This window comes from Cajanus cajan, chromosome 3, assembly GCF_000230855.2.
Source record: "Cajanus cajan strain Asha chromosome 3, NIPB_CcT2T_4, whole genome shotgun sequence".
Classification (NCBI taxonomy): Eukaryota; Viridiplantae; Streptophyta; class Magnoliopsida; order Fabales; family Fabaceae; genus Cajanus; species Cajanus cajan.
The window spans coordinates 20,353,878-20,374,624 of record NC_138519.1 but is presented as its reverse complement, the minus strand read 5'-3'; positions in this window follow the sequence as shown (position 1 = coordinate 20,374,624).

Here is a 20,747-nt window from a genome sequence, read left to right as displayed (position 1 = left end):
TATTATACGCTTAGGCCTCACATAGGGCTGGTACCATCATGAATATCAAATTTCACATGATTCCAAAAGTATTTAGTAGTTCATCATATTACTTTATTTTAACATATAATATGATATTTAAAATATGTGTGAATATATTTTTTGATAATATATATAGAAATATTCAAATCATATAAAATTTGATATACAAGATATTGAGTATGATATCACATAATTTAATAATTCGATCTATTAAATTTGCTTTATACAAAATATAATTAAAGGTATAAAATTTGGTGTAAGTTTTTAGACTTACACCTACTATCAACGGATCCTGACTCTCTCTATATATATGTGTGTGTGTTTATATCATGATTTTAAATTGCGATTGTAGTTGTGATCATTGCAATGCAGATTGTAATTGTTGTGATGTGAAATTATTATATATTTGCATCAAACAAAAATGTAATTCTATAATAATAAAAGAAATATGAAACCTTCTTATTCTTCTTATTTTTTACAATTTTTCACTCTACATGTGACACCCTCTACCCCAACATATATATATATATATATATATATATATATATAATAAAAAGAAATATCTCATTGGATAAAAAAAATATTTAAAATTGAAACGACAATTCCAATAATCATGTGAGTAGAGAATTCACATTCATGTCCTTAATCCAAATAGAAAATAAAATTACAAAGAATAAAAATTGAATTTTCCAAAATATATACTTTAATAAATCATAAACAATGTCATATTCTAATTCTATCTATGTCCCGATGTCACATGTCCTATCAGAGCAAAATCCCACATAGAAGCCTCAGCTTCATCGTCCACATCCTCAGCCTCATGCTGTTGATGGTCTCATGTATATCAAACAAGGGAAACAACACAAATGAAAGGAGTGAGAAACATCTCACTCTGGCTCACGGTGTAGGAACGCACACCGGATAGCCAAACACAAACAATACAGTTACCTCATAGATCAATCAACAACAATAGTTTATTCAATCATCCAAGTCATACAAATAGTAATTTATCATCATTTAATAATAAGGATGCACATGCATGGACACGAACTTCACATTATCATGCATGTGGCGCCAGTAAAACATCACATGGCATATTGCCGCTAGCAATACACGAAGAGTAGTCTAGGAGTACATGCCGGGTCACACCCTCTACGCACTCTCACTAGAAGGATATACTACCAGAGTCTCGTCAGGATAGCTAAGCTGCGCAAGATACATCCCATGCACACAATGGGCGAGACTGGGACTTCCAAACCGAGCTATCCCCAAGGACTAATCCCCAAAGCTTTTACACTAGGGGGTCTTCTCTGGCGGTGTATTCCATATCGTACCCTTAAAACACTTATGCAAATGATGCATGTCAATCAAGACTTTATGCATTCTCATATCACATTATCATTTCCCATGGTCATATCACATCATCGCATTTCGTCATCATATTTCATTATCACATTTCATATCTCATGTCTCAATCACATTTCACTTTACATCATCATATTCACAAAGCCTCCACAGAGCACTTTAATTTATATCAAAACTCGTTTATTTATAAAATTAAATACATATTTTTACATCTCATCAAACAAGGAATATAACAGAAAAATCATAAATCAAAACAGAAAATATTTCATATTTTGCCTATTTCTCATAGGGTTTCCCGCAGGAACCCATAGAGCACTCTAGATCATATTAAAACATATTTATTTTCAAAATTAACCACATACTCATGCATCACATCCAACAAGGAACACAACAAAGTAATCAGAAGGAAAAATAGAAAACATTCATATTTTGCCCGTTTTTTCATAGGGTTTCCCATAGGAACCCATAGAGATATCAAGTCATATAATTAATTGCATATAAGAAAAATAATAAGCAAAACAGATACAATTGGGAGAAACCCCTCATACATGAGCATACATAAAAATACAGCAAACACAAGATTGGGGGCCAATCCCACTACCCAGCATACAATCTCACACCCAGAGCGAGGTTTCTCACTCCCCCCTTACCTAGATGAGCAGAAGACAAAGGTGTGATCTAAGGTCATTGCTGAGTACTCTTCCTTAGAGCTCTTTGTTTCTCCTTTTTTTTTTTCCTAACCCTTCAGAACGCAAATGAGGTAGATAGGGTTAACGCTACCTGACTCCTTAAAATTAATCCATTGGGCTGGGTCAACCCAACCCATTTTCCTTCTCTTCTAACCCACTTCTCTTTTTCCTCAAAATAATTAAATAAAATAAATACATATATATTATAAAATATTTTTCCTCTATAATAATAATATATTTCTGACCCAAAATATAATAATATAATTTCAATAACAAAATATCATATAAAATCAAACTTCTCTTAAAACATATAAATATTTATTTAAATATGCTAATAAAAAATACTTATTTAATACGTACAAAATAATTGTCCAAAACAATAATTATTTAAAACGTACAAAATAATATTCTTCTATAATTATTAAAATAATTATGACCAAATACTATATAATAATAATTATTATTATTATAATAATAATAATAACTTTATTGAAAACTAGGGTGCTACACTACACTCTTTTTTCTCTTTTGTAAAAAACATCACGCAATATCCCAACACTTTAACCAACCATAATTAGTTGTCTTCCTCCCTCTCCTAATATCCCACACATGATCACTCTTATTAGAGTAGAAGATTAAAGCTTAAATAACAACATGAACAATTTTACTTAGCCAATAGATAATTCACTAAGCGAAACTCCAAATATGATGAGGTGTGTTGGAGAAAATTCATTTGGCAAGGAGGAGATTCACTTAGTGAATTTAAACGTTGTCTATCTAAAAAATTTCTTGGTGAAACAAAATTGGAGAGAACCTCACTTTTTAAATCATGGACTTTTAGCTAAGTGAAAGGTTGCTTCATTTAGCAAAAGAGATATGAAAAATAAGATATATGTACGTTATATATTTGGATGTGTATAAAAATTCATAAGTCATAATACATAACAAATATATGATTTAAGGTGTGTTATATAAACTTCTTTTTATAAGTACTTACAAAAGAAGAAAATAAAAAATAAAAATAAAAATAATTTTTTCATAAGTAAAAATTAGTTTATACGCAAGTTTAAAAAAAAATAGAGAAGTTATAATAACTTCTGTAATTTAATTATTTTATGGATGAACTAGTTTTATCTTTTGAGAAAACTTATTTTATTTTTCTTCATATTTTCTTCTTTTACAAGTGTTTATGGAGATGTTTATGGAAACAACCACTTAATTATCTAAATTGAAATCTGAAACATTAGTAAGAATAAAACAGAAATTTGTCATTGTAATCACATTCTATTGTTTATAGATAGGAATAATATCAATCTTATTTTCCAAAGTGGTGAGTTCTAATGAATTTTTAAGTATAAATTTGATTTTATTGATCAAAGGAGATACTAGACATTTTCTTGTAGAAGAATTTATAAATAGGGTATAATCTTTTATTGGAAAAATATGATTCAACTAACTTATGAAGGTGAGTTCAAGATCATAATATTTAGCGTAATGTATCCAAACTTTTGAGTTGCATCATGCTTCAAGTTCCTGATGCTTCTTGTGCTCTTAACCATTTGGGTTCTTCAAGTATATATACTAAGGAAGAATCGAAATGTGGTTCATGAAGTATTAACAAATTAATGCTAGTCACCAAATTATTACATTTTTGTTTGTGAGATATTGTAAATTTTTTTTATAGATTAATTGGGTGAATATTATAAGGCTAGTGTTCTTCCGTAAACTTGTTGACCAAGTCAAACTATGCATTATTAAGCAATTTTATAAAAGAATCAAGTTAATTTTGCAGAAGTATGTTTACTGGTAATCGTCGAAATGGATTTTTTGTTGGTGTGATTTTTGAGATAATTATGAGACCTTGTGTATATAACATGTGTTATAGTATGCTACATTTACTGGCTCAATTTATATTCAGAATTTTTATATTTGTCTAGGCTGAGTCCAAGTGTTCTGCTCCAACATTGCAGTGAGAGGAGATTGACGACAGAGTTGGTGAAGTTGAACAAAGTGGCTTACTTTTACTATATATGTTTGTTTGTGTTAAAATAATAATAATAATTAAGTGTGTCGGTCTACCCAGTTGATGATGAAATACATTGTTCTATTCTATATATTATGCAAAGAGTGTAATTATAAGTGATAAATGGTCATGAAAAACAAAGATAATGAAGTGTGTGTTTGTTCTGTAATTGGCAAACTTTCTTATGCACATTCAAATCGTCTGGTGTCATTGAATTTAATTGGCATACACATGATGCAGTGATAAATTGTACCATTATAAGTATTGACTGGATTGTTTGTATGTTGTAAGTTATATGACTTATTTCTGTTCTATTCTTTTATCCTCAATTTTGCCTATATTTCAATTTTCAATATAAATTAAACAATTTATGCATCTCATATGATAAATTGAACAATTTATGAATCTCATATGATTAAAATATATAGGAAGTGTTTCGCAACAAATTTAAGAATTTCAAATCTTACAAATCATAATATTTGGAAAGGTAAAATTTATTTGGTTGCTTATAAAATTTCTTAGAAATATTTATATAAGTTTTTGCAAGAATTAAAGATTTTTCACACTCGTTAGATATATTTATTTTCTCAAATCTTATTAAAAATATGATATTTAACTTTCTTTTATAACCTAATAACTTTTAACGATAATAAAAAAATAATTACATACATAAACAAAGTTTATATGTAATAATATTTACATTTGATAAAATTTAAATTATTTTAAAAAGTTCATAATTTATAATTAAAATTATTTAAATAAAAAATTTAATAAAAGAAATAAATAAAGAAAATTGCTACTTTATAATATGGATACATTGTTTTATTTCATTTCATTCAAAAGAATGGAAAATGTTATTAAATATCATTAAATTGAACACACAAAGCAAACTCTAATAATATTATGATTAAAATATATTTTTAATTCCTATAATTTTATTTACTTTTAAAATTTAAAATAGAAAATTTTTTGTCGATATATTTATCTTTGTTAATTCTTTTTACTCTCTATAGTTTAATATATATTTTTTAGTTTCTATACTTATCTTTTTAATTCAAGTTGTTAATTATTTTTAACATTGTCTCTTTTTATGTTGACATGCTAAAGGTTTTGAATTTTGTGAGGGTAAAAAAATGGTATCTTAACAATGAGAATCACAAGTGAGAGTAGAAAATAGTCACAAATTATTAAGGGACCTAATTTAGGGTAAATGTAGCAAAGTAAATTTGATATATCAAAAGCACAAAGTTGAGTACCTTTGCCACATCAACACAAAAGAGATAGTGCTACAATAAATTAACGATAAGAACTAAAAGGATTAAAAATTACAAGTATATGAACTTAAAAAGTATTTTAAATTTAGGAACTAAATATAAAGTAAATTAAACTAAAGGAATCGAAAAGGTATTTTATCCTAATATTATTAAACTTCACAAGGTCAAAAAATAATGAGACATATGATATAGAGAGAAGGGAGAGAGAGAGTGTGAGAGAGAGAGAGGGTGAGTGAGAGAGAGAGAGAAGGGGAGAAAAGGATATTGTGGAGGAACAATAGAGATTTAATATTTTGGAATGAAGATGAACCTCAACTATATTTTAAAAAAAAAAAAAAAGGATATTATAATTTTTTATATTATTAAATATCTCTCCTAATTTTGGATAGTTAGATTCCCAAATCCCATGGGAATGATTTTGTAAGAAAGTGGGATAAAATTGCTTCCCAAAAAATATCTCCTTTGAATTTTTTTAGTAAATACCAAACATGAAAAATCAATATCCCAAATATAAAACTTCCATGAAACTAAAAACTTCTTCCCTAAAAAAAATGCCCCATAAATTTTTTTTTTTTTAGAAAAGAAAAGTTTATCATATTTATAACTTAAGGTCATCAAAAGGATTAAAACTTTCCATTGTATTGAATTGTGAGATAATTATGAAAATTTGATTATTTATTAGAATCACAATTATTTTTTATTTATATAGAAATAATGTTAATATGTATGAATATATATATATATAAGTTAAAATAACTTGTGATTTTCTATTGAATTTTTGGCCTAAATAAAGAAAGGACATTTACAAATTAAGTTGCATTACTTTGGAAAAAAAATCAATACAACTTATTTTCTTATAATACCATCAATCTTGGTCATAGCTCTATCAATATCTCTTATGGAAATGACCTAGAAAAGTATAAACAAAATGATTATTGAGTTGCCACATGTTTTCATTGTAACACCACTCAAATTTGACGTCTTAATGGTTCTACTCCACGATATTCACATGATGACACTTTACACATGATGGAGAACTCTTGGAGAATTCGAATGGTTTTGGCTTCTCCTTCAAGTTCGTCACTAGATCTTTAGCTTCTTATCTTCTCTTAAGCTTCCCCAAGGTCTCCAATGGAGGCAGAGACCTCTGGTTTCACCTTAGAAGGTGAAGAACTCTCTTTAAGTTGTGCCATTCCTAGAAGGAAGATAAACCACTTCAACTTTCACCACACTCTTTAGGAAGAGGATAAGAGAATTGGATCCAAATCAAAGAGAATTTGAGACTTTAAGGAGAGAGAATTCAAAGAAAAATCTCAGCAACTCTCAAATATATCATCCAAAGTCCCTACAAAATGGAAAAAAATTACAATATATAGAGTTTAGTTGACTTATGGTGCAAGCTAGATTAACCATGGTTAAATGTAACCATGGTTAACTATCTTGTACTTAAGCTAACTACTCTAGATAAATGTCTATAAGTCTAGTTAGTTGTCTATAAGTTTATGGAGCAAGGTAATTGAATCCTAGTTTAACAATAGTCTAGGTTAGCTTAAGTTAACTCCAACTACCTAACCTAATCATTACAAATACTAGACTAAGGATTACTTTTAACAAGTTTGTTGAGATGTCACTATCAAAGCCATGTGACTTAATTTGTAGCTTGGGTGGCAAGCTTGACATGGTTTGGACGTCCAATCCATTTGCATGAGCAAGTGGACATCCAAACCTATGGGCCATAAAAGGATTTAGGTCATCCAATCCCAGATAAGTCTAACAAGACTTTGCTAGTTACACCTCCCCTAATTTACTAATTACACCCTTAAGTAAAAACAATACAAGGACAAAATTACCTACACTAATTGACCCAAAATACAAGGTTAAATGAAGTAAAAGTCTCCAAGCAACATACCCTAAAATTCTAAGGTTATGACCTACAAAGAAAGATAAATGTGCCAAACAAATACAAAGGCAAAAATAAGTTTATACCAGTATCTACTATATACAAGGTACAAGAACTTAAACTATATAAGGTCGATACAATAGAGACTATTAGAATAAAAAGAGGAATCATACTCAATACTCATATAGAGCATAGGTCTAAGAAACACATCCTCTATAGAAGCCTTCTTTCAAGTTTGAGCTTCCAATGGATCAACCTTCACCCTTCTTGATCTTATTTCTTCCAAAGGAAACCTTAGGAAGTAAGTTTCCATCAACATAACTCCTCATTGGTCAGAATCCTTCACTAGTTAGAACCTTCCATTAGTAGCCCTTTCTAAGATGTTTGTATGCTTTTAGGATCAACAACTGACCCCATAAACTAACACAAGACTTTTCAACGTGCTTTGTCCTCACTCGCACACTTTCTAGGAAACTTCCTAGAAGGTCACCCATCACTGAATTGCTCCAAGCCATGTGACACCCTCTACCCCACATACAATAACACAAATAACACAAATTGAATAATATAATTTTTTTCATAATAATTGAAATACCAAACATGTTTAAATAGAGAGTACCACATCCATAACTTAAACAACATCTTAATCAGCGAAAATTACAAAGAAATAATATAAGGTCTCCTTAAATAAGTTAATAAAAATAGTTTAATCTAATCCTATCTACGCCCCGATGTCACATGTCCTATCAGAGCAAATCCAAACATAGAAGCCTAAGCTTCATCACCAACATCCTCAGCCTCATGTTGATAATCACCTGTATGACAGCCAAAGAAAAATAACACAAGAGAAAAGGGAGTGAGAAACATCTCACTCTGGCTCATAGTGTAGAAATATACGCCGGATAGCCAAACACAAACAAAACAGATATAACATAGATAAATTAATAATAAAATAACACCTCACTCATCCAAGACATATTAATTCTTTATATAACATTAAAATACACATGTATGGACACGGACTACATTTTATCATGCATGTGGCGCCAGTAACATATCACATGGCATATTGCCACTAGCAATACACGAAGAGTAGTCTAGGAGTACATGTCGGGTCACACCCTTTGTGCACTCTCACTAGAAGGACATACTACCAGAGTCTCGTCGGGATAGCTAAGCCGCGCAAGATACATCCCATGCACACAATGGGCGAGACTGGGACTTACAAACCGAGTTATCCCCAAGGACTAATCCCCAATGCTTTTACACTATAGGGCCTTCTCTGGCGGTGTATTTCATATCGTACCCTTAAAAACATTCATGCACATGATGCATGTCAATCAAGACTCCATGCTTTTCTCAATCACATTTTCATATATCATTCCCATATCATATTATCATGTCTCATCATCTAACACATCATCATATCACATCACTATATCACATTATCATGTCTCATTATCATATCACATTAGCATGTCACATCATCATGTTGCATCATCACATCACATCACCATATCACATTATCGTATTATCACATCATATTCACAGTTTTCACAGAGCACTCTAATTCATATAAAAACATATTCATTTTCAAAATTAACCACATACTAATGCATCACATCCAACAAGGAACACAACAAAGCAATCAGAAGGCAAAATAGAAAACATTCATACTTTGCCTGTTTTCTTATAGGGTTTCCCGTAGGAACCCACAGAAATCTCAAAATCATACAATTACAATTTTAAAACTGAAATTAATCATTCATTCAAGCAATTTATACAATTAATTACATACAAGAGGAACAATAGATGAAACAGATACAATTGGAGAAAATCCCTTATACATGAGCATACAACAAACACAGGATTGGAGGCCAATCCCACTACCTAACATACATTCCCACACCCAGAGTAAGGTTTCTTACTCCCCCTTTACCTCGATAAGCAGGAGCTGAAACTAAAGCCAGATCTTGCTAGTCCCCTCTTCAAGGTTCTCCCTTAGTCTTCAAATAGTGTAGAAGAAAAAAGAGGTCAGAAGTGAAAAATGTGCTTTTGGGAGTGCCTGAGCGTTCTATTTATAGGCATCAGGAGTGGCCAGAACGGCCTGTTTTGAATCTGAAATAGCCCGTTCTGGACTCATTCGTCATGCTATAATTTCTTATCCAGAACGACCCGTTCTAGGATTACAATTTAACCCACAACGGCCATGTGTGGAACGGCCCATTCTCAAAATGGAACGACTCGTTCTGAGTTCGCATATTGCTCATAAAATCCAGTGTTAGAACGACCAATTCCCAGTCTACAGTTTAAAGGCCATTTTAGTAGTTTGGAATGGCCCGTTCTAGGCTACTAAAAAATCAAAATATTATCAAAAATAATTTTCATAAATATTTATTATTAAAATACTCATAAATATGAAAACCTTTAAAACATTATATAAAACCTATTAAAATATCTATAAGAAAATAACCTCCATAAATATAAAAATAAACAATAATTAACTATTATACTAGTAGAAAATTTGGGATGTCACAAGCCACGAATGCTTAGTTAAATTTGGAATTTTTAAGTGATGAGCTACCAAAAAGTATATGAATGTTGTTGGTGTATAGGTAGCAAAAATTAATTCCCTTAAGCCATCATCAAATGTACAATCTCACACTTGTACAAATCTCTGAATCCCTTTCATTCTAGTGTGTTCGGGTTGTTATAGCCATCGTGGGGTTGTTCTTGTTAATTCATGTGTTATGCAAACTTATGTCTCAAAAAATGAGTGTGATGTTCCGAAATAGTTGTTTCCATCAAGTAATGTTGTCCTCTCCCCACATGTTGCAACATTAAGCTTAAATTATGTCATTGGTGTATTATGTGAATTTGAAACAAGGAATTTAGTAACCTTTTCAATTAAACCATTAAACACAACAATTTTCAATTAATGTATTCTTTTATAATTATGGTATTATACAAGAAAAAAATATTGGCTCAAGTGGTAGCGGCTTGTGTCTCTTAATCAAGATGTCAATAGGGATGACAAGTAATCTCGTATCCATTGCAGTGCTTGAACTTGTCCCAACTTTGACGGAGAATACTTGCTTTGATTGGGTATGGAAACAACTATGACTAAGACCCAATTTATTAAATCGTGTACAAGACAGGATGAGTAAGTTCCACCTCACACCTGTACTCGTACCTATCCCCATCTCCATTTTATGTTTCTAGAAACTTATTTTTTTTAATTTACTTGACATTTATGTAATTGTTACTCTATTTTAAATTTATATCAAATAAAACTTAATTGATGTAGTTTTGTAATTTCTACTTTATATTGAATTTCTTATTTTTGTTATTTTTTACAAAAAAATATTAATTAATTTTTGACAAGTACGAGTATACTCTATGGGCATGGGGATATTTAAACTTGTACCTGCCCCACCTTATTACCATCCCTAAATGTCCATGTCCAAGTTTGAATCTTGGCCTTAGGTGTGAAATAAACTATGTTGAGAAGGGAATACTCACTTTGTGTGCGCTTATAATTCCCAACGGAGATTTGTCACTTGTTTCGATAAATAAACCAACAAGTGAAAATGGAAAAAAAAAAAAAAGTTAAACAAAATAATTCAATTTACAGGGCTTAATTTCCTACCATGTCATATATCATACAACTTTTAAATTAGTTCTTCATACTAATAAACAAGGAATGTCCAAATTGAACCTTCCTCCATGTATTTAACTTGTTGCACAAGATTTGATAGGAAACAAATAGCCACTACTCTTAGAATCTACCATTAAAAGGCTACAAGAAAGCTATAGTGAAGATAACATTATCATTCATATTTCTCATTCATGATAATCTCTAAAAAGAAAACACTTATATAACCCTAATAGGTGTCAATCAATGGATAATATTTATCCATGTGTCAACATCTAATTATTTATAAAGAATAAAAATAAATATTTAACTCCATCCAACAAAATCTTTCAACCACTTTAGTATATTTTTTGGGTCTCTCTAGGCCCATCCTAACATTACCTAGAAGTCCACATTGAACCTAGTCCTCAAGGTTATGAGACAAGTATGAACTAATGAAGATTGATATAGGCAAGAATTGAATATTTGATATGCATATAAATTTGGGTGACAAAAGAATATCTAGGAATGAAATTTGGAAAATGGTAACAACTTGTTTGTTAGAAGGAGAATGGGTGCATTGATATGGTGCTAGCTTGTTGGTCATAATAAAAAAAACAAAAAAATTTGTAGGAAAGGTAGTCATGTGGTTCACGAGTTTTTTAGTGGAGAGTGGAAATTTATGGGGTTTAGTATAAAGGAACTGATCTAATGGTTTTGGTTGAATGTGAAAATTTGTGTGGAATACACCTGCCTTGAATGGAAAGTAAAGAGAAAAAGTGTTTGAGGCATGTGGGTTGTAGAGGCATAGTTATGAAAATATGGGTCTTGAAAAGTGAAAGGAGAAAAGGTAGCTTTTGAATTGTTAAGGGATCAACTGCATGGATGGTAGGTGGTGTGATAACAATTTGTTAGAGTAAGGTGGGTGTGAGGGAATTTGGGATTTGATCTTGAATATATGTGGATTACTAGGGATAAATGTTAGAGTTGTTTTGAAAAGGTTGAATGGAGGTCATGTTTTGATGAGCAAAAATGTGAGGTTGGAATTTGGAGTGACCAAATTGGGTTGCTAGAGATGAAAGGAGAGGGGCACTAGTGAAGTTATTAAACCATGTCACTAGTGAATAAATGCGATATATTGTGTGTAAGAGGTGACAATGACGAGAATCTTCCAATTGTTATCGATTATCCATCTTCTTGATCGTACTATCTAGTTTCTTAGAGATGGCTTAGAGGTGATCTTCAGTGGTGGTAGAAATGGGAATGGGAAGGGAGTAAGCTAATGAGAGCATCATTTGATAGGAAGCACTTAGCTACATTATCCACTACTCCTAATATCTGTTATTAAAAGACTATAACAAAATATTAAAAAAAAACTATAATAAAGACTATTCATATTTTCATTGATACCTCTAAGAATCAAAAAGATACAAATTTATAACTCAGTGACTAATAAGGATGACCCTACAAGTATCATCGTCTTATTTAGGGAATTAAAATAAAATTATATTAAAATAAAAATATAATAATAATTTAAGTCCATCTTATAAAATATTTCAACCATTTGATTTTGTCTCTTTTGGACTTCTTTAGGCCCATCCTATCATTGTCGTCGACTTGAATGAGAACTTTGTCCTCAAGGTTTTGGAAACAAATATGAAACATATTAGTAATTTTAGGTGGCTGGAATTTACTTACAGTAATTGTTGGTTGAATGGATAATAAAGGAGGAAAAAGGTTGTTATGGGTGCATGTGGGGTCCAACTAGCTTATTGGGTAGAGTCACCAAAAAAGTGGAGCACCTATGTTGGGGATCATTAATTAGGTGGTTTGGATTTTGAGAAAGTGGGTTTGTGCTGTAGAAAGTGTTAAACACGTGTTTAGCAGGTGTTATGAGAAAAGTGAAATGGTGGAGATGTAAAAGGGAAGGGTCATTGATAATCCAATGAATTTGGGTAAGGTAATAGGTTGCATTCTATTGTGTCAAGAATTAGAAGGAGCCACGTAAGGTTGACATGGGTTAGGTGAAATGATTTTGGTGATGAAGATGTGAAGAACATCATTGAGGAAAAAATCATAAGGGTTTTGAGGTGTGAAACTTGGCAATAGGATTTGATGTTTATGGGTAGTGGAGGCTTGTGATTGAATCTAGTGTGGTGAGGTGAAAGCATACATTTGTAGTGAAGGAAGAAGTGAGATTATAGGGGTGTGGACCAAGGATAAAGATGATGGGGTTTGCAAAAAGTGGAATTTATTTATAGAGGAATCCTTGAGGCGTGTAGGAAAATTGATGTTGATGCAAAATCATCGAACAAGAAAAGGGAATGTTGGTGAACAAAGGAGTAGGAATGTGCATTAGCATAAGAAGGTAGGCAAGTTTCTCTAAGAGACATGTTATGGCCTCTTGTAGTGATGCATGGCTAACATTTAAGACATTTTGCAAAGATTCATGTCATCCATAATCAATTCATTTTTTTTTTTGGTTTTTATAGAGCTTACAATTTTGTAGTGATGTTGTGGAGGTGCCCCCAACATCTTATTATTTAAAGAGAATACAAATAAATGTTTAACTCCATCAAATATAATCTTTCAACTAATTTAAGATATTTTTGGACTTGTCTAGGCCAATCCTAATAAGATGATTTTATGATTATTTGTCAATTTAAATTAATAAATGAAGTATCAAATGATTTTTAAATTTTTAAAAATTTGCAACTTTGATCAATGCATTGAGAACCTTTATTTCAACGGTTGGATTATTAAAATTTGATGTAAACTTTGAGTTATTTAGTGAAGTAAGTCTAAACCCTATACACAAACCAATACCATACATCAACCAAATGCAATGAACAACTTAATGATTTTTCCTAACCAAAGAGTTTAGACTTCTCCACAATGTACAAGGCTTGCTTGGATTTCATCATTGCAAAACCATAGCTTGGACTTCTCCACAATATACTAAGTCCTATTTGGATTTCATCATTTCCAAACCATATCTTGGACTTACACATCTCATCAGATCATCACCAATACATCATCATCATTCATCATTCACAATGTCTCAAATATTTCACACATCATTCTCAAGTCAAACATCAATATTTCATATCACATCATGCATCATATATATCATATAGGCACAATTTTACTTTCACACCTTCATTACAACTCAATCATTAGTCATCCAAAATTATCCCCTCTCAAATTTGCTTTCTTAAATATTGGTATTAGTATTTCAAACCATTCTCAAGATTAAGCACTTAAAGGATAAAACAACTAATAAACTACATTTTCTTATCTTAAACTTTTATGACATTTTCTGATTTAAACATGATATATAGAGTTTTACTTATATAATCAAGTTGAACTTAATTTTCTTATAAGGTTAAGATAATTATATACAACTTATATGTTAACCTTAAGAGTTTATTTTACTATCTACTATTTTTAAAAATTACAAAACTACAATATTTAAGCCTAAATTTGTCAGTTTGACCTTCGATCACTAATTTGATCATAACTTGAGTTCTAGACCTCCATTTTGGATGATTCAATCACCATTGGAAAGCTAACATCCAAGGATACAATTTTTATGAATACCATGAAGCTTAAGATGGTCATTTAAGAATCCTCACAAGGTTTACAAGTCATAAATGTTACTTTTCATGCACAAAACATGAGGCTCATCTCATAATTAACTTACATAAGTCGATCATTTTTTTTACATTTTTATGCGATTATTGAATCCAAATTGTAGACCCAAATGTTTACTTTCCATCCTAATAAATGAAATTCTATTTGATTAATCACACAAAAAGAAATCATCAAAATATTGTGGCATGTCCATACACAAATTTTCAAAATTAAACAAATCACACCAAATTCCCAAATTATACATCCGACCTTAATCCCCCAATATTCCAACATACAACATAGTATAATTTAGCATCATAAATCACAAATTTCATGGCACCTACACTCATACCATAGTAATCAACCCAAAGCAAAGTCGATTTCATCAAACAAATACAATTAATAGTTTTACAAAGGTTTAGGAATTGCATCACTTCTCATACTCTTCATATGTGCCCACAAGGTGAGACATTCTCACTCCCCCTCTTATCTCAAATGATGACCTCCAAGGCAATATGTATGATCTTTGTTGTTCCGAGGCTACTTTGTGTGCTCCTCGGGGTTTTCCCCTAAGTTTTTCCTCTATAGACACTTTTAAGATTTAAAAACTTATGTGTGCGACCTAATTCTCCATCCTCTCTATTATTAATAAGACTTCAGTTTGGGATGAAGAGTTTAAACCCAAAGGTTCTCACAATTTAATATTTTGAAAAATGTTTTGAAAAGAACTTTCTTGAATTATCTAAAATAATACACTTCCAGAAAATACTTTTTGGAACACTAATTTTATTATTATAGAAAATAGTTTTTGGAATAGTAAATTTTGTATTCCAAAAAGTAATTTCTAGAATGGCAAATGCACTTTCCAGAAACTAAATTTAGTAATATAAAAAATACTTTAAAAAACACAATTCTGAAAAATATTTTTCAGAAACTAATTTTACTATTCTAGAAAATACTTTTCAGAATAATAAAATTAATGTTTGAGAAGGTACTTTCTGGAACATTAAATTTTATGTTGAGATTTTTAGAAGTATGAAACGAGATGATGTGTTCGAAGAAGGAAATGAGTGTATGGTTTGCCTCTTTTGACACTATCTAGGAAGTCGCATATGCCAATAATTCTAATGAATGGTAATTCTACGATCTGAGTGTGTGAAAACTAAACGAGGAGATGGAGATAAAAGTAATGTGAAAATTGAAAGAATTAAAACTATCTATTAAAATAGATGAAGAGTGGGGAAAATGTAAGAGGGTGCATGTAAAAATTAAAAGGGAAAAAAAGGAGGTGTATGAAAAAAAAAAGGAGAAATTGCTAAATAAAATGTTGGAGGTGTAAAATTAAAAAACTAGTGAATAAAAAATTAAAAATAATTTTTTTTATAAAAAAGAAAAAAGAGACACAAATGAGGTGTATATATGGTGAGCCAAGTATAAAACTTGATCTAGGCCACAAAAAATAACTAAATAACCCAATTTAAGGTCGTACTAACCCACTCAACCCAACCAAAACCTACCCAATCCAAAACTCCAAACTTGACATCCTATTTGGGTCGAAATAAGCCTATAACATGTACATTAGGGGTTCTTGCAGTTTTGGACATTTTCAACCCAAACTAGTCCACTAAACATCGTTAGTAGAAACATATTTCTTTAACAGAAAAGAGAGAATTTTATCTATTTTCAGTAAGAGTTGTTTCTCCTCTTGTAGAGTTTATCAAGACATTCAAGTGAGATGTTAATTAAGTAGTACAGTAGTGCCATTGCGAATGTTTGCTCACATAGTTTGACCATATTGTTACATCTGTAGGGTGGGGTCATTTCCTTTTCAAAATCTTTGTTAAAAAGAAAAAAAATTGTTAAATGCTAAAATTCAAGGGGTTATTTGCATTAACTCGATAATAATATGACGCCAAAATGTGTTTCCTTGGTAGATGTTAACTAGTTGGTTAAGGGAAAAGAAAAGGTAAAATAAAACTAACCTCATATTCATTTTTAATTGAAAAGGTTTTTTCACATCTTAGATACTACTTTTTAGTTTTCACTTTTTACTATCAAATACTAACCAACATTCAATTAGCGGTGGTCTTGAACATCGTTAAGGTGGACGAGCATCCAGGATCCTATTGTAAAGGGTACCAATTATTTTTTAATTTATATAAATATAAAAATAAAATTTACAAAATTAAATTATAAAAAAAAATTAAGCAACAATAATTAATCAATTGATATGTGATGTTTCTATTTCTCAATCAAAATTTACTTGTAATTTTAGGAAAATAAATCAATGATGTCAAATATAAAGAGGAAAGTGTATGATATATAATATAATATATAATTGACTTATTTCATTTAATTTCTCTTATCTTATATTTCTTTTATTGTTGATAAATAAGGATTGTCTTGAAATTTTTCACTTTCCCTTTATATATAATCTCTTTATTCTCCCTATATTATCTTAATCACGATCTCTTATGCTATGTTAGAATCTTAAAATCAAATTAAAAATTTATTTTTGTTAGCCACACCAAATTTCTTGGTGATGTGCCAATATTGTTAATTTTTTTCTTCTATTACAATAAATTGAGAGTTCAATGTGAATGTTTAAAAATAAGCACTCAAATAGTATTATTTAATCTCATTGTCATTTACTCATTAAAAATCCATAATTGGAATCATAGATTAAAATTTAGTTTTTTGTATATACTTGTCTAATTATTTGGATTTGAACATGTTACACAAAAATAATCTTCTAATCATCTAAAAGGAAAAAAGAAATAAACAAATTAAAATTAATATTGATTCGCAAAAGAGTACTAAAATTTTTGAGAATGAAAAACTATTTAAGAATAATAAAGAACATGATATTTTAGCTAAAAATAATAAAAATAAATATGATCATCATAATAAAATTAAATATATTAATGTTAACAATTAATATATTCACGCTAGACAATCTAATCTATATAAAATAACTTTAAAAGTGATTTATAAGATGAATTACTAAAAAAAATATACTAAATGAGATATTTATATTGTGAATAATTCTAAGAATACTTTTGATATTCTAAAATTTTTGCAATAAAAAATATAAAAAGAATACTTAAATAATTGAGAACATCATGTTTTGGTTCGCCTAAAGCCGTAAAAAACTCAAGGTGGGCCCTAGATGTAGTTAAAGACATATAAATTTACTTTAAATTGTTTTGATATGGACGATTCATGTTTTGAATTGGCCAATTCATGCTGCTAGTTGTAATTAGTTACAAGGGATGATAGAACACGAGGATGAATAATTGCAGTACCAAATTACCTATTAATAAATTGTTTTTGCCTTGTTTTAGATGAGCTGAATAATGAAAATGAGTATTTTCATTGGTGCAAATTGGATAAAAGTACTAACTAAATGTTTTTTTTTTGTATATTGATGAATAAAAACAAACAAAGAAAATTCTATGAAATCTAAACTAACTTCATGCAAAATAAAATTTGGAGGACTCTTCCATTTAACAAATACTATACTAAATTTGGCTCTCCATCCAGCTAACCTATGAACCACAACATTGCTCTCTCTAGGAATACTTTCACAATATACATGTCAATTACGAGCCAAGAACTCTTTAATATTGACAATAATAATTGCATGTTTATGCCATGAACAATCATATTGTAGTTACTCACAAATGGTAGAGATAACAGTTATACAATCTGACTCACAAAGAAGAAAATTAAACCCTTCTTTCCAACATAAAATGCAACCCTACCTCCAAAGCAAAAAGTTTTATACGTAAGGGGTCTCCTCCTTTGAACGAGTTTGCAAATTCTTTTTTCCATCTACCAACAACATTCCTCACCGCTCCACCAATCTCCATAATTTGAGGATTCTCTAGCCAACTTTGATCAACATTCAACTTAACAAAAGGATAATTTGGTGGGCTCCATTTGTCACATTTCCACCAAAGAAAGGTAGACCTCAAATAGAATCATTATGTGATACATCTAATTTTATCTGTCTCACAACATAGTTCGCAGTCCACGATCATTTTGTCTCAAAGATTATATGGTTCCAAAAATGCAAAATCTACCATGTCGCAACTGCCAACCTCGCTGCACCTAGATGATTAACCAAGTTCTTGAGTCATAATAGACATGTACTATAGATTCCATCCTGTGTGAACATCTCATGCAAGCTCCACCTCCACAATCGAACCTCATTAACTGAAAAGGCATTATGCAGACCTTGCCAAAGAAAGAACTTCATCTTTTCTGGTATAGACAACTTCCAAAGATGCTTCCATTCTAAAGTTTCGGCACCCTGTCCCTACGCCATAAAAAATAATCTCTATCTAAGTCCTAGCTAATTTGTGAGAAATACAAATTTTGTCGCTAATTGCTCACAAATAATAAGCAAGAAACAAATTTTCTCGCTAATGCTTCGCAAAATGTATAGAGTATTGAATTTGTTTTGGCGAGGTTAAATTTCCTTCACTAATCCCTAACAAAATAGAAAATTCTAAAAATTATTTTAGCGAGGAAATACTTTGGTCGCTAATGTGTTACTATAATTAAAATAGTAAAGCTTACTTTAGCGAGGGAAAATTTCTCTCGCCAATCCTTCACAAAAGTATAGATAATAAAAGTTTATTTAGCGAGGGAAAATTTATTATATAATATTAATTACATATATTAAAGATAATATATGAGTATTAAAACAGTAGTTAATAGATTAGTTAATGTATTTTGTTAATTATAAATATTTAAATAAAATAGCATTTTCATTATATAATATTAATTACATATATTAAAGGTAATATATGAGTATTAAGATATAATTTATATAAAAATATTTTATAATATCTATATGAATTAGTGTTTAATGATATAATAGTGAATTGTGTTATATGTAAGGGATAAAAATATAATTTATTTAATATTTTAACATGTAAAGAATGGATGATGTAATACTTATGTTACTTATAGAAAGAGAGTGTAATTTATATTAATTACATTAAATTAAATGTACTAAATTATATATTTTAACATAAGAGTGAAGATAACCGGAACACATTCATCTCTTAGAAGAGGTTAACATAATTTACTCAATAAAATAAGTTAAAACATGATATTGTATAATTGGTAATAAAATTATTTTTCAAAATATATAGTAAAAATATTTTATTTTACAAATTTAACTTTACACTATATTAGTTGGTTTAAAAACATATTTACTCTATTTAAAACTAACATATAGTATAATAAAATTGGGTCAAACTTGAACTTATGTATTATATTTTTCAATCTTGATGAGATCGAGTTTGCGTTTAAAAATATGGTTGGATAAATTTGAAAATTTAAAAGTTAAAAACTATTTGATACTTTGTTTCATTAATTCAAATTATTGGATAATCATAAAAATATTTAAATTTTGAATCTATATAACGTATCAAACGATTTTTAATTTTTCTTGAAAATTCTGTAAATTGATTTATAACTTCAGAACATTTAATTCAATGGTTAAATTGTTCAAATTCAATATATAACATAAGTTATTTATTTAATAATTTTTTAAGATGAACTTGGTTCTCTTATTTTTAAAATGTTTAATAATTAATTTTTTTATTTAATTATTAAATTTATTTTAAAAAGGTTGAATTGAGTCTTTTTTTAAAAATAAGATTAATTTAATCAATCTTTTTCCTTTTAACTTCAAATATTTTTTTTTTAAATAAGAGCAAATTTATTTTTAAAATAAATCAAATTAAACACTTTTTAATAAATAAAAACTTAATTGATATCTTTAAAATAAAATATAATGTTATTAAACGTAAGAAACAAATTAAAGATTGAATTTTTTTAACAAATAAAAACTAATATAACAATTAATAATTTATATTTATATTTATATTAGTTATAAATTTTCTTATATTATATAATAATTTATATTATTTATTTAATATTTTTTAAATTGAATTTGATTCTCTTATTTTTAAAAAGTTCAATAATTAGTTTTCTTATTTAAATATTAAATTTATTTTGAAAAAGTTTGATTGAGCCTTTAATTTTTTAAAATGGCATTAATTTAATCATTTTTTGTTTCTTTTAACTTCAAATATTTTCAAAAAAAAAGTAAATTTAATTATAAAATAAATCAAATCGAATAAATTATATCAAATAAAAAATTAATTAATACCTTTTAAAATAAGAATTA